The following is a 16464-nucleotide window of genomic DNA, read 5'->3' on the forward strand; positions in this document are numbered from 1 at the left end:
TTGTGTAGCATTGAGATATGTATTTTAAATTATGTGTGCTATGTAAAATACCAGGTAATACTGTCCCTGCAAAAATTAGTTGCTATTTCCCATAGGATAACTGCTCTTGCTGAGCCTTTGATGATTTTTTTCCTTGACCAAGGAACAATTATAGATGTATACGTGTATATGTATACATCTATATACATCTATATATGTATATAGATGTATACATAAGCAAGAGTAAAAAAAATGCTTTTACTGTTGCAGAAGAACGTATAGATATGTGCCATCCTGGTGAATCTAATCTGTATACTACTTATGACAGATGTTATTTGGGAAAATTTTCTGTGATGTAAAAGGCTTTCTGCTGTCCTTTAGCCACCTAGACACACACGTGTATGTAGGGGAATTGTAGGTTTGTGATCAGAGACATCCGCATTCAGATCTTTACCACAAATTTCTGTTATGATTAGGACTGCTCAGTGAACCCAAGTTGCTTCTGTTCAAGTAAATTATTAAAGAAGGAAAAAAAAAAAAACCCAAGAAGAAATTCAAATGTTTTCCATCAGCAAAGAACATTTATTTCATTTTTCTCAAAATTTAAGCCAAATATATTAAAATAAAAAACATCAGCAAACTTTTATCCAAAGACCAAAAGGTAACACAAACAAAGCACTGGATGACGAGAATAGTTAATAAGGAAGGTGGTTTCCAAAAAATGAAGAAACTCAAGGCTGTGACTAAAGAAGCAAACAAAACTGTAGGTCACCTGCTGTAGGGTAGCTCTTTCACGGCTTATGTCACGTTCTCACAGTGAATTCCTGAGCAAATACACCTTGCACAAACAAACGTCAGGGGCTGCGTTTCAGCAGAGCTGAACAAATGTTCCAGCAGTGAAGCGTGCTGTTCCTGTGCCGAGGCGGCGGCAGCCTCAGCCGCGGCAGGCGGATCCACATCCCGGCAGGGCCCTGCCCAGCCGAACACATCACACGGGCAGCTTGGGACAGGGGAAGGCTGGAGGCCTCTGTGCAGGGTTTTGTCCGGTGTTACAGGCCATCAGCTAGAGGTAAAACACGGATAGGTAAATGGCAATCATCAGGCAGGCATGGAAAAATGCGTATCAGAGGGGTTTTTCTCTTGGTTCTCACATTTTAGTTTGCTTCGGTTGTTGTGCATCTCATGAACCAAAATGTGAAACTCAGCAAGGTCTTTTCACTTTTCAGCTGTACATGCTCAGATGTATAAGAAAGGCTGTCAGCTTTTACTTGGTGAGGGTAAATAAGCAGTATTTCCAAAGATATGTGCTCATTTTCCAAGGCTGATTAAGGTATAGTGTTATGATTGACAGCAGATACTTTCACATGTACATTTCCATCCTATCAGTTCTCCTCTACTCACAATGTATAAAGTTTGAAAATATGAAGGTAATGTGGATCTTCTTTAGCTGGATAGGAAGTTTCTAACAAGTGAAAATATTTTTTTTTCTGAGCTGAAGTTGTTTGAAAAGATAGAGAGCCTTTATCTCACCCTAACATTTCATACTGACACAAAATCATGTTCAACACAATCATGTACTTTATATGTACGTTATTAAAATATTCATAAATTCCTGTATTCATATGTTTGATACTTTCTACTTTAATCATAGCAGTATCTTAACTGGCATAATTAAGAGCAAGGAAATAAAACGGTAGAGCCTATACAAAGACAACTATACAAAATCTGCCTGCTAGCACCAAGGTGGCATTGAGAGAAAGATTCACAGAAGAATGGCTGGAACAGAAAGAATGGCAGCATGGCAGAGCTAGTATTGTGAGTAAACTAACGTGTGAAGATCTTTGATTTCTCCTGTAATCAGCTACTGTAGGTTATTCTAGCCATTAGTGTTATTAGCATATATTTTATATTTAAGACTAGGTTACTTTAGGAAAAACTTCATATCTGTACTAGCTTTTCATGGGTATTTTATAAGCAAAGAAATATATTACCTCCTCAGGCTGAACTAGAAAGAATTACATAATTTAGCTCCACTGTAGTCATAAGTCTAGACAGCTGTTTTGGGTTCATTGGCAGTCTCTCTGCTGGTTCTGAAATACTCTACCATCCAACAGGGGTTCAGTGGGAGGCATCTCTCTGCATAGTTCCTGCTCCTCAGTGCTCATGCTGCTGAAAATCCAACCTTTTTCTACTCCTACTGCTTAGCTCATACTCCTAATTTCTGTTCCAAATCAGTTGTTTAGATATAATTACTACTAGACTGTAGTAATGACAAATGTAATTTTAGGGAGTGATGCTTAAGCAAGGATTTCGAGACCGAGCATAGGGCAATCTCATGTAATCAGGCCACTCTCTTTAGGAAATGGTACTTACCATACTTACTTATTGAATCCTATATCTGGTTAAGGAAACAGATGAAAATGGGTCCTAGCAAAAGTTACAGATTTTTTTCTTAAGCTTTACATGAATACAAAGCATGGATGGATAAATATGAATGTTACATGTTTGTGATTTTAAAAGAAATAAATCTTTGAGTTACAAACTCTAGAAAGCAAAGAAGAGGTGTTCTGGGCTCATTCTTAGAGTACCAGTAGTTTCTGCAGATGAATAAAGCCTGGGGGATTTTATCATAATCTCTAAACAAAGCCCTAGCTTGTCAATAAACTGCATACAACAGGGTCATTTAAACATACAGTTTGAACTGATGTACATCCCAGGATGAGAAGAAAGAGATTAAGTAAGTGAATTGAAATGGTTAGTCAAGTCATTTAACACAGAATCTGTTTGTAATATCTTTTTGAAACTGCAATTTAAGTTAATTTAAGCTACATTTTAATTGCTTTAAATTTTGTTATCGAACGCTAGAGCAAATTTTGGTACACAGAAAAAGACACTAAGGAGATTCATTTAAAATAATATAATATATACTGTGAGAAACAGCAGATTCTAGTCATTCTTTGAATTAAGTATGCTATTGCTTTTGTCCCATTTTTACACCATCTGACCTGTATGTGGTATACTTTTGAAAAGTAAGCAAAGTATTTTAGATTTGTTCTATATTAACTTAATGATATTTGAAGCAAAGGACAGTGAATAAATGATAATAAGTGATAATAGGATCTTAATATACTTTTGTGACAGTCTGAAATCCTGAGCTGTAGATCCTTAAAAGAGGCAAAATAAGAAACTCATAAATGGCAGCAACCAGCTGTTTAAAGGGTGTCCTCAAATATTTCTCTAGAAAAGATTCTGGGATACTTTCAAATGAAAGTGCAAACTAAAGCTGCTCTTACATTTAAAATCTATGCAAAAAAGAGCCATATGAAATAGTGTAACAGTTGTCACCCTGCACTGCTTTCATTGGATGCAGCATAAAGACTGGTGTACTGGATTGGTCTGGTGCAATCAGAGCAGTCCTATCACCTGTACCCACTGCGTGTTCTTTAAGATAGTTTTGACAACTTTTAGGGAATTTCTATGGCACCCTTCAAGGAGAATTCAACATATGTATGTGCTGGAAACAGAAAAATTCAATGAACAATGCTTGGGCAAAGTTTTATTGCAAATTTTTATTGCAAAGTTTTATTGCAATAAATGGTTCTACATGGCATCTGCAAAGACGCTTCACAAGCAAGATCCCTCATTGGCACTTGAACCATCAGCAGCACCAACCCCTTGAGCAGTTGTTTAGGGCACCTGATCTTTGCCATGGGTCCATTCCCCAGCCCAACTCTGTTGCCCCAAGGTTCACCCTGCATTCTCCAACTCCAGGAATGTCAAAGACAATATTGAAGCTTGTTTCTTATCCCATTACCAAGGGAAACTAATCCATATCAAAGAGTCCTTCTGCCCTTGGCATTCCTGCTCCCAGCCACTTTAACCTTTTTTTGCCGCAAAGCCCCCTTGCCCTCCACTCTGTCATAAATTACTACTCCTGAGCAGTCTCAGTTAGAATTTCCTTTTCAACAACTAAAATATGAATTATTTTTCATGTCCTAGATTTGGATTATTCTTCTTCTTGTTCATTGAGCTAAGTAAAGTGCAATCATTTAATCTTTTACTGATCCAGGATATTCGCTTTCCTTTTTTCTTGCTGTCCAGCGCTTTTAATATTAGGTAGCTAATTCAAAGTGTATTTCAGGTATTTTATATAGAGTACTTCCTGATCTGGGATCATGAGCCAAGTAACAATATCTAAAACAGAGAAATGGTAACTGAGGTGGCATTTATTAGTGCCTTTCCCTCTGCTTGGAGCAGGAGGTCTGCCCTGGAGCAGTGGCACCTTGTGGGGTTGCTATGGGCACTAGTATACTAGTGCTGCAAACAGGAAAGGACTGAACTTTCCAGGGGGCCCTTCTGTAGAGTAAGTTTCAGCAGCTTGGAAAATGTTGAACCTTTAAGGTTAATTTTTCAGCAGTAACAGTCAAACTGACATTTGCAATAACAAATCATTAGCATTTGAGCATGCATTACAAGTGTTTTGTTACTTTTTTTAGACACATGCAAGAGGTACCTCAAGTTTCTGCTCAGATTTTGCCTTGGTTATTTTGTTCAAAGTCAGCTGGAGTCAAGGCTAAAGCACTTTCACAAATGAGCAGTTCAAAGAGTCACAGCTGGAAAGAAATACAGTAAAATTGTGGGTATTAAGATCTTTTCAAGACCAAGATGAAGAAAAGTTTTATCAAGTCCAGAAAGGCTTTGCCTAGATGGAAACCACTGTCAGATCACGACCATATTGTGGAGGTAATTCAAAACATAAATGTGGAATGTGAAAATGTGGACCTGAGAAGTGTACTTTACCTGAGTTTTCTTGAAAGGTTTTATTATGTTAGCCCTATGTTAGCCCAGATACACAAATGTTGTTAAAACAGTGGCTCAAACAGTGCAGAACTAATTAGCTGACATCAAAGACATTACTTATTTGGAAGCAGATGAAATAAACATGATCCACCTGAGCAACATGATAATTTTCTGTGAAATAAGCAGAGCATGACCAAGGCTGAGCTGTTCTTTATATAAATCTGACATGCTACAGGAGATTGCTAATGCACCTTGAGTTTTGAGGAAGCACCAGCTAGCCCGAACTTTATCAGAATAGTTTGAAACAAGCGCAAAACTGTACCAAACATCAGAAACTACTTTTTTTTTTTTTTTTTTCAATGCAGATAAAAATAAGGGGTGACACTTCAAACAAAGTGGTAGTATAAAACCAGGAAAGTGACTGTGCTTTTATGACACTTGTGTTAGAGGAAACAGAGTTTTGTGAATATACTAAGTGAAGAAAAAAAAATTTCCTCTGTGAAATCCATGTCTTTTTAGAGGTTCACCTTCTAAGAGAAATAAACTTACAGGGATCTGCTATAGCATCTAATAATTTTGCAGAGTAACAGGTAATCAGCAAAGCATATTTTTAAAATCTTCAAATTATTTTTTGCAATGACTTTAAATGTGCTAAAAAGATGTGTCTTGAAAAGCAAGAAAAAGCTTTTTCTAAAAGTTATACACATACTTACAGAAGGGAAGAAGTGAAGAATTATAGAATTTTTCACTGCTGAATATACTCAAATGATTTTTATTTGGTGTCCACTGTCTAGTAGTGCTTCGATTAGTAGTTCAGAAGCTAGAATTGCTATTCAGCATGGCTCTGCTCAGTGCTACTTAGTTTGATTGGCAGAGCTAATTAGTCTGGATGTAGCATTGTGCTGATGCAATAGCACAGCTTTTAGATACATAAGCTAATGTTGTTGTATGGCAATGTGGCGTTCCAGTTCATTAACAAATAGATCAGCTCTTTCCCTAGTATGGTATTTCCTGCTGTAGATGTGCTCACAAGGACTCTGTACAAGGGATAATATCTGAAAATTTAACATAAGGATTAACATCCTGCTGGAAACACTTGGACATTTAAATTAGCCAAGTTGCTTTTGCTGCAGCTGATCCTCAGTCCTGCCTTAGAAAGACTTCCACTAAACAGGTGGATTTGTAAAAGACTCTGAGCTATAGTCATTGGGACTAGACTTTAAATGAAGAGAGGAGAGAGTTTTTAGAAAGTGATTTGATAACTGGTATATGCTCTCAATATTTGGATTTCTATTTTTTTCACAGACTCAATTACTGGCTAAAGTAGGAGGGTGCTCTAAGTACTGGCTTGTCCAATACTGCAGCTCAAAGACAGCTGGCTAGGCCAGGATGATTAGTGCTGTCTCCAGTTGGGTGTTGAATATCTCCAAGGATGAAGACTCACCAGGAGGACTCCACAGCCTACACGGGCAACATGTTCTAGTGTTTGATAGCCCTTATTGTAAAAAAGGTTTTTTGTGTATTTAAATGTAAATTCTTGCATTTCACTTCGTGCTCATTGCCTCTTGTCCTGCCACTGGATACCACTGAGACAAGTCTGATTCTGTCTCATTATAACTTCCCATCAAGTAATTAGCACACTAAAACTTCCCTTCTCCCTGCTCTCTCAGGCTTTCCTTCTGTGACAGATGCTTAAGTTCTCTAATCATGGAATATCAGTCTCCTTCTTGGCTGTTTGCTAGTGTTGGTCCCATATGTACATGTCTGTCCTGTGCTGGGAGCCCAGAGATGGACTCAGCTTTCCAGGTGTGTCTCACCAGTGCTGAGTAGACAGGAAGGATCACCTCACTCATCTGTTGGTGATACTTTCCTAATGCAGCCCAGGCAACGGTTGGTCTTCTTTTGGGAAGTTGCTGGCTTTGACTTGTCCAGAGGAACCACGGGTTTTCCTTTCATGCAGTGTAAATAGTTTTCCATCACTGTCTGGAAGTGGGAATATATCATTGGCATTTTTTTCTTTGTTGCTAATTTATAAGAAATATGTCTATCTTGCTGTCCTTACATCTGACTATATAATTATTTCAGAAATCTTTAGGTTCTATAGTCTTTTTCCCACACTTCACAATTTCATTTGTATTACTGTCCATTTTCTTCTTTTTAATGTTAATTAAATTTTTTTTGGTGGGTTTTTTTTTCCTAATTGTTGTTTCTATATCCTGCTCTCTGTTCTTTAGACAAAGACTGCCAGAACTAAGGAGTTTTGCCAAACACTGAATTTGCCATAACTTCGAATTTTAATTAAAGACCTCACAGTTCAGTTTTCTCTGAACATTCTTCTTCCTGTTGTTTTTCTTACAGCTTTTTGCAGTGGGAAATTTAGCCCTTTTGAACAGAAAATTAATTGTGGGAACTGTGTTCTGTATTTCCATGATGAATACATGTGTGTTACAATGATTGATCTTTAAGCAACCACTAGTTTCCAATCGAGCAATTAATTAATTTTTATTCTACTGAGATTAAAGATGATCTGTTTACTGCTTTGTGTACAACCTTTGATTCTCAATTCACTTGTATAATATTAATAAATGTTCTGGTTTACTCCTCATTGCATGAAAATGTTGCATAACAAATAATTTGAAGTCTACTCAAAACCCTCAGGTTTTATTTTAATCTATTACAAAGATATTAAAGAAGAAATTTTTTCTCTGGTCTTATTTGAAGATATCAAGCTTCATTTTTTTGGTGTTGTTTTTGTTAATTTGTTTTTTGGTTACTTTTGAATTTCTTTTTCTGTTTAATTTTCGGTTTTTTTTGTATAATGTATATTGCTGCATTCTGTAAATAAGAATGTGAAGAAATCTGCACAATTAGCTCTGAACTTGAATAGGAGAAGCATCGTTTGCTAATATTAGTATCTTGCATTGCTAGTTTAGGCATATCAGAAGTTCTTCTCTCTTAAGTGGAGTGAAATAAATTCAGGTAATTAAAGCAATTTTCATATGCAGTCAGATTGAAAAAAATCTGAACTCTCATTCTAGAGAAATCAATGGTAGAGGTCTTGCAACTGTAGGCCAAGACCTAGATCAGAACTATTGATCTTCATTAATTACTGGGTATTTCTTAACCTAAGCCACCTAAGTACCTGTTGGTTAATTAAAGGTTCATTTTACTGAAAAGATACAGTCACATTTCCCTATATTTGTATCATAAATTAGGTTTTCAGATTAAAATGGAGACTAACTAACTCTGCAGCACTTCTGCTAAGGTACATAATTTTTGTCTTGATTTCACAGCTGGTGCAAAGAACAATTAACTTGGATCCATGAGCCTAACAAGTGGCAAATTTTTCTCTTACTTGTACCTTTTTTTATAGCAAACTGAGAGTGTTCCTGATCCATAGTATTATAAATGTGAGGGGATTCAGTTAAAAAAAAAAAAAAAAAAAAAAAAAAAGATAACACAGAAACTTCAATGCTAATAAAACCTATCTCCTCTTTTGAAGAACATTCAAAAAGCCCAGAGTTAGGGAGGAGGATTATCAAATCTACACATTAGAGAAAGAGCAATACAGAACCTGTAATAAATCTTCGACGTGTGGTTTCAAAAACCGGCAATATCACTCCATTGAATGCAACCATAAGCATAATTAACTTTGGAATTAACTTTGGTTGCTGTTAACAGGATGCAGATGTCTAGAAGCATGATCTGTCAGTATGCTTGATTAATTGTCCATCCTAAAAATGATGAATCAAGAACTCTTTGGTTTTGATAATTTACAGATTATGTGTTAAAAAATAATTGTTTTTTACACAGAACACATTTCCTTTCAGAGCATTCCCTTGCTTGTTTGTTACTAGTCTTCGTAAATTTAAGGGGTTTGTGCGGAGAATTAAAATCTTTCATAACGAAAACCACTAGGGGGAGCCCATGTCACCACGCTTGCTTTTTTTTTTTTTTTTCTTTTTTCTTTTTCTTTTTCTGTTCTTTTCTTTTCTAATATACTGAGCAAGTGATCCTCTGTGGTTTAAAAGAGTTAGCACGATGTTTTTTCTTCAGTAGTTACATGTCTTCAGCCTTCTTTTCAACAGGACCTGGCGAAAAATTATCTGATATGGTACATTTCTGAATGTTACCTTTATATAGGAGAAGGATTAAACAGGTAAGAACCTTATTTTGTATAAAACCTGAAAAAAAAAAAGAAGGTCCTGAAGCTCATTTGACTCAGCTGATCTCTACTGAGTTCAGAAATTTTTCTATCAAACTTCATTTAGGTTTAGTTTTCTTTCTGTGTTGGCACACTGAAGAGGAAAATGTTCACACACAGCAATTGTCATAAATATACTTTTGCATACCCACAGTCTTGAATGGCTTGGGTTGGAAGGGACCCTAAAGATCATCTTATTCCAAACCACCTGCCATGGTCATGAATGCCACTCACTAGACCAGGTTGTTCAAAACCTCATCCAACTCGGCCTTCCAGAGATGTGGGACATCCACAACTTATTTGGTGAACAGGAACATACAGAAAAGCAATAAATCCACTGTGGAGGCCTCATGCTACAAAGAAAATTTACTGCATTTTCTGTTAATTAAATGTGAGCATAGTGCAAGACTGGGGAGCTCAGTTCCCACGGAACTGTCTCAGAACTATAAGAGGACATGGAGAATTTTGTGTTTGAAACATAATTATTAGGCACCGTCACATGCAATTTGAGTGTATTTATTAACAAGATAGCCAGATATTTCCAGAAGAGACGTAGCTAGAGCATTTTATCCCTAGTTAGAGGAAGTAATTCTGCAAAAATAGCAATAAGAAGAAGATAAAAAATTGTATTATTTGGACAAGGAAAGTGATTGACAGACAACGTGGGGAAAAATACTTACATAGAATTTTACTTAAGGTAACTACAGTCACTTGGATAAAATCATTGATAACAGAGATGAAAGGGTAAGTGCTCAACATTTTGTAGGGAAGATACAGATTAGATAAGACCTGGATAACTTAGATGTTTGCAATTGATTGGGCCTTCTGTGCTTCCTTTTGACTGCTGCTCCTAAAGTGCAGGTAGACAAAACCTCAGCCACAGGCATAAAGTTATAACTGTGGAAAAGGGGTCCTGGAAGACTAAAATCCCTTAAACAGTGCTTATTTTTGAAAGGAGGAAAAGCAAGTGTGCTATGTATAACTTCCATTTCTTGAGAATTTTTCAGAGAAATAATAAAATTTCACTATTAATAGGGAAGGGAAAAAAATAGAAAATGGTAATAGTTACTCTCTTTTAGTCAATCTTACCTTGCTCTGCAATATGCTAACTCTTTTGAAGAGAAATAAGAGTAGATACCAAATAAGTTCTTGACACTCTTCTCTGTGTCCTTCTCACAAGTAATCAAGGGAAAAATGCTATGTGCAAATATTTACAAATAAATGAAAAAAATGTTTGGAATCTATTTCAAGAGAAAAAAGCAGTGATATGTTTTAGCATAGAAAGAATGTTTTGAGCTCTTCACAGTCTTTGCTCTTGCTCCTCTATAGCTTAGAGTTTTCAATGGTGGTCCTTATGATGCTTCTGGCTTTGTAGTGGAAACCAAACTGAGGAGGTGTGGCAGGGCTTTGCCAGTCAAGGATTAGGTAACAAACCTGAGTATGTATCAGTAATGTCATGTTGCTTCACGAAAGGCAAGAAGTGAGGAAATAAGATACCTTTTGACATTTTGAGTATTGGAATCTCAGAGCTGCTACTCCTTATAGTTGTAGTGAAAAATCTCTCAACAGTAAGACTCAAGTAGTCTTCTTAAAGACTGATACTTCGTATGCAACTGGGTAAGTGCACAGTTGCAAACACACAGGTATAAATAAACTATTTAACACATTTCATTTATTTATTATGCCCCAAATCAGTACTTTGAGCTGAGTAGCAACCAAATAAGGTGAACAAATCCTTTAGCAGTAAACCCAAAGTTATTGGTAATAGAAATTAGCTTGTAAATAGATTGTCAGTTACATAAATTTACTAGTTTTCTTCCAAATGTTATCTGTGGCTGCATGCCTCCTAATGAGAATCTTAGATTGAACAGTAAAATTATTTTAAGACATAGAAGATTATAAGACTAGTTCAACTGATTTCTGCACCCATTCATTTTTGTGCAATAACTATTTAATTATATATCCTTTCCTGTAAGCTTCAGAGAAGTGAATTGAAAAAAAAATCCACTCTGATAAACCAATTACAGGATATTTAGTGTTCCAATATTTAGTGGGACTAAATTTAGTTCCAGTATTTAGTTGGACTTTATTTGGTAGCAATATTAATTCTTAGCTCTGGTGGTGGGCAATTGATATTTATGAAATTTGGACTAAATACTCTTTCTACTCATAGCTCATTTAATGTAACTAGATTTTCAGAGCTAATAAAACTTCCATTACTGGAAATAGAAAGGATCCTAGTGGTTGCTGTGAGAAGTAGGTTTTTCCTTTCCTCTTTGTTTACAGATTTTGAAGTTCATCTTAAATTTATATATGGTTGTATTTCCAGCGTTTTATAGCAAACCTGAAAAATCTGGTGGGTTGCATAGCTCTGTACCAACCCAAGAATTCTTATATTCATTTCTTCAGTTCATAATTTTATGAGACTAATCATGACACTTTTATTCCCAGAGGTTACTGGAAAGATGTGTTCTTTACCTGTCAAGTGTGAGATGACACAGTCCTAGAAAATACAAAATAATCTTGGCAGATGAGTAGGGGAAGAATATTGGATTAAAATGATAAATAATTTTCAAACTTGTTAATATATCTATAATGTCAAATATGAAAGCAAGAGAAGGAAAGAAACTACAATATTTAACTGGAGTTCAATGAGCTAATTCAATAGAAGTATTTTATTTGTAGTACCTAGTGATTTGAAGATTGCATAGGTGAACCATTACTTGGTAATTGATTTTAAAATTATCAAAAATACATTAGAAACCTGCTTCAGTGCTTTATTCCATAGGAGAATAATGATGAGTCTTTCATTGATTAACGCAAATTTCCTTGCTTTGATTGGAAATTCATATTTGTATCCTGTCTTACAGAGAAATGATTTGTGGTACCACAGTAAAGTTTATGGCATTTAGAATTGGTTTCATTATGCTGGAGTGAATAGGTTTCAGAGCAGGGGTAGAAAGAATTCAGTTTCCAAGGGGGCAGAATGTCAACCAGAGGAAAAGCACAGCAGGGCATCCAAGGGGGGCAGCCCATAATACCTGGCTTCAGTTCACAGACACTGGCATTCAGTGGACTGTAACCAAGAGAAAAAAAACCAGAACTTACAAAGGACTTTAGGTTGCTTTATGAGGAGTGATTAAGGACAGCCTTGTAATATGACTATCAGCTGTGAACCTGCCTTCTGTTCAGAGGACAGAGCAAAGTACAGGTCTCGAAGGCTCCACTGACCACTGGGCTGGGATGGGGGATTTCACTGGCTGAACAGGAGGGAGGACACAAAACCCAGGTGCTGGCTGCCTTCACACACACTGTAAATACACACTGGTTGTCCCTAAGAGTGAGTGTGGTGAGAGCTGTCACACTGAGAACTAACCAAAGATGAACTGCCAGTGGGCTGGCAGAGTAATTGCTTGCTGTTGCTGCCCACAGCTCACACTGTAACTCCTTAGGCTGAGCAGAAAGAAGCATGGGAGCTACGAGCTACAATTTATGCTCTAAACTGGTGTCTGTAGCTACCTACCAGTCACCCCTGAGTAGAACATTTCTCCAATGAATTTAACTTGAATTAAAACTGCTTTTAACTTACAGCTGGAGTTTTGGACTTCTAAAACTGATAGAACACAATATGAAGGCCCCAGCTTATTCCAGTTTATAATTTTATTTGTAACAAAAAACCAAGGAAACAAAAATCACCTTTGTTATCCATTATTTTCTAGTCAGCATTTGTGACTTTAACCAATGAAAAAGTTATGGACTAGAATGTTGAGAACAAGGGCACTGCTATACTGAAGTATAACAACTTCAACTCAAACTGAAGTGAAACTCAGCAGCATGCAGCCACATCAATAAACAGCCAGAATTTTGCAAAGGTGTACTCTATTCACACCTATAGAAATACTTACTTAGTTTTGCAACATGTAAAACATGTAAGTAAACACAAGGTAGTGTGTGAACATAAGGTACTGCAAACACAGCTAATTTTTCACATCTAAGTGTACACTTTGTATGTGTACTACATATACACTTCATGTATATGTAGTACATGAAGTATGTAGGTTTATATATATACACATACCTTTGTATTTTTAAATGTGCTGGTAGAATTCTATTAAAAAAAAATCTGAAGCCAGAGAAATGGGCAGCTTTGGGTTGTTTTGTTGTTGTTGTTTGTTGTTTGCTTTTCTGTTCCCTTTAGTGTTCTTAATTTTTTTCTCTTTTTTTTCCTACCAAGACGGGAGAAATAGACATTAATTTTTTGCATTCCAGTTTTAAGGTACTTCTTCTGCCCATGGATGCCAATTAACTGATGATACTTTAAACATCTTGGCTGCAAAACACAGTAAAAGATAACTGCCATTCAAATGATCATGTGTAGTAAAATTATCACTTTACTGTGACAATGCAGGTTTTTTGGCTTAAAAAATTCATCTTAAAAGCTTCAAAGTTTTTGGCTTGGAAGTTTCATCATCTGTTTTGACCTGTCTCAGTAAAGGTGTGCATGACTGTGTTTACATTGGAAGTTGGATATTATTATAATGTCCAAGGAAACTGTTCCTGAAATGGGGATGTAACTGCTGCAAAAAAGTGCTTGTTTTGCAGAATTGTAAAGCTTTATTCTATGCAGAATAACACTTTGTGATAACCTAATGGTTTTGACAGCTGGGTTGTGATTATCTGAGGGCATTAATCATTGCAGCTGGTTGGAGGTGTGTTTTTCACACTCCAGAAACAGAGACCTTTATCAGAGCTTTTTAGTGCAGATTGAGCTTTGAGAAGTGACCTGACCACAGGTTTGAGACAAGTCAAGAGATAAGGCAAAACCATCAGTTTTCTCACTCTCTGGTAGAGAACATCTCCTTAATATGCCTTGCCCTTACAAGTATTTGCATTCACTTGTGAGAGATCAGGTTTCATTCCAGACATGTTTATGAGTTATACATCCAAGAGTCATAACATGAATTAGTTCTGCTTGAGTATGTCACCATCTGACTGTTCAGATTTAAGACTGCACAAATTCTACTCTAAAAGGATTCTGTAACAGAGCTAATCAAACATGGAAGAGAAGAACTGAATGTATGAATGGCTTATTTCCTGGTTTTGTACAAGTTCAATTGGTTGATACACCATGTAAGAACCTGAATATCAACCTACATGAATTTTATCTTTTGGAATATATAACAGGCAAATTATTTTCTGGGAAAAAAATCAAACTGTAAAACATTAAGAGTTTGTTAAGAGTGAAAGCTGTGTTAACGTGATATTTGGAGAAATAAAGCAACAAGATGCACTAGAATGAGAGAAAATTAGCTAATTTTTTGCAATAAGTCAGTGGTTTTATATTTTTTCATAATACACAAATCTACAAAGCAGAAAGAGTACACTGTGCATATGTGTGTTACATATATATTGCTGGTTAAAAACCAAAATAAATATTTTACATTAAATATTTTGACAGTAAAGTATAAGAATGCATGTGTTACCCTGTGAAAAAAGGAATCCTGGCTGTGTGGCAGCTAAAGAATAAACAGAAAAATTAGGAGAGTGAATTGTGACATTTTTCAACTATCCAGATAAAGGAGTACTCTGGAGCAGCCTTGCTGGCTTGTCAATTGAATTTAATTTCCTTCTAATACATGGAATCAGAAAACATCTAAATCTGTGTTTTGTATGTGTGTGTGCTTCTCGCATTCCATTATTGCAAATATGTATGACGCAGAGGACAGAGAAGCTCAGCCAGATGGCACCTATTTGTCTTTTGTTTATAGCCAGTGGCCAGTCCTTTTTCCTCAGATGCTTGCTTAGGGTGGAGAGCAGTAAATAAAAAAAAAAATCATGTGAATCCAGTAAAGGGTTATGTAGATGTTAATATAGATTTCTTCTGAAATGTAGTGCAGCTGAAAAAACCCTTATTTGGTGGGAGAGGAGGCAGATCATTTAATAGCTCAGTCAGTCAATATATTTTATTCAATAGCAAATTTCTCATTGTGATTGGTTGGGAAGAAATGCTGTTCTCTGACTTTATTCTAATAAAGACCTCACCCAACTGGTTCAGAACATTCTCAGTATGCAACAAGTATAAATTAATTGAAATTCAATAATGAAATCCAGTCTTGACTCCAGCACCTGTCTGACTTCAGAGGACAGAAAACTTCTCTGATGGTGTTTGGGTAATGGGTGAAAATACTAGTGAACGTCAGTCTTGTGAGTTGCCTGATGTAGTAGTAGGAGTCAATGCAGTTTGGATCTGTACAGGAGCATGGAGTAGTAAGTATATCAGTATATTGGTCCTCCTGGTCGTGACTAACTCTTCCAGCTGAAGGGGCATGTCAGTCTATTTCTATCCAAACTGATAACAGCTACCCATTTTTAACCTCACACATTAGCCAATAAGCTGCCATATATTAGAGAACCACAGAATCAGTTATGTTGGAAAGGACCTCTGAGGTCATCGTGTTCAACCTTTGACCAGACACCACCTTGTCAACTAGACCATGGCACTGCATGCCACATCCAGTCTTTCCTTAAACACTGCCAGGGATTGTGACTCCACTTCCTCCCTGGGCATACTGCCTCATATGACTTAGTTGCATAAGTCTTTTCTGCTTGTATGTTCTTAGCAGGGTTTTTAAAAAATCCTTTTTGTGCTCCAGGATTGTGGGAACTGCTTTTTTGTTGTTTCTGGGTTTTTTTTTTTGGAGTGTTTTTGTGAATACAGTAAGTACAGAGTGGTTTCATGCTTATTAACTGCTTAAAAGATGAGTAGTACTCAAACGAGCCTCTTAATATACATGTTTTTAAGCAATGTTCTGTAAGGGAATTTCTTTCTTATTCTCATAAGAATGTGGACTGTTCCACTTCTCTAAATCTTGCTTAAAATTACAATTTTATATATACAAATATATATACACATACATATAAATGAATATATATTAAAGAACTGCATTATCTTAAGATAAAAAGGTAGCACATAATAAAATTATTATTTTTAACTAATACTAATAACCAGTACATTTTACTCACTCAAGTATATTAACTGATAGGATGAGACTGTGAGCTAGCTGAATTTCATTCAAGAGACGTTGACATGTGAGCACAGACACTATGCAGTGGTCAGCACGTGGGTAGAAAGTGGAACAAGATTTGAACCTACTGTGTTAGCTGTGCTGGTTTAGTACACAAGGGTCAAGGCATGGAAGAAGTGCAGGCTCTCTCTATATATTCCTCTATATACGAGGAAGCCTGGCATGTCCTAATGTCTGGTAGCCACAGAAAGCAGTTGCTTTGATCAGGCTCTCAGGCATGTGTAAAATCCTGTACAAATGGCCAAACTGTAATTTCAATTTGTACAAAGTTTCTGGGAAATAAAAGGATGTCTTGCATATGGATTACATGTGGTAGCCCCCTACTAAGCGTCATCTCCTTCTTTTTAAGACTTGATGCTTTGGAACACATGGGTGTCATCTGAAGGTTTTACAAAT

This window comes from Sylvia atricapilla, chromosome Z (assembly GCF_009819655.1).
Source record: "Sylvia atricapilla isolate bSylAtr1 chromosome Z, bSylAtr1.pri, whole genome shotgun sequence".
Taxonomy (NCBI): domain Eukaryota; kingdom Metazoa; phylum Chordata; class Aves; order Passeriformes; family Sylviidae; genus Sylvia; species Sylvia atricapilla.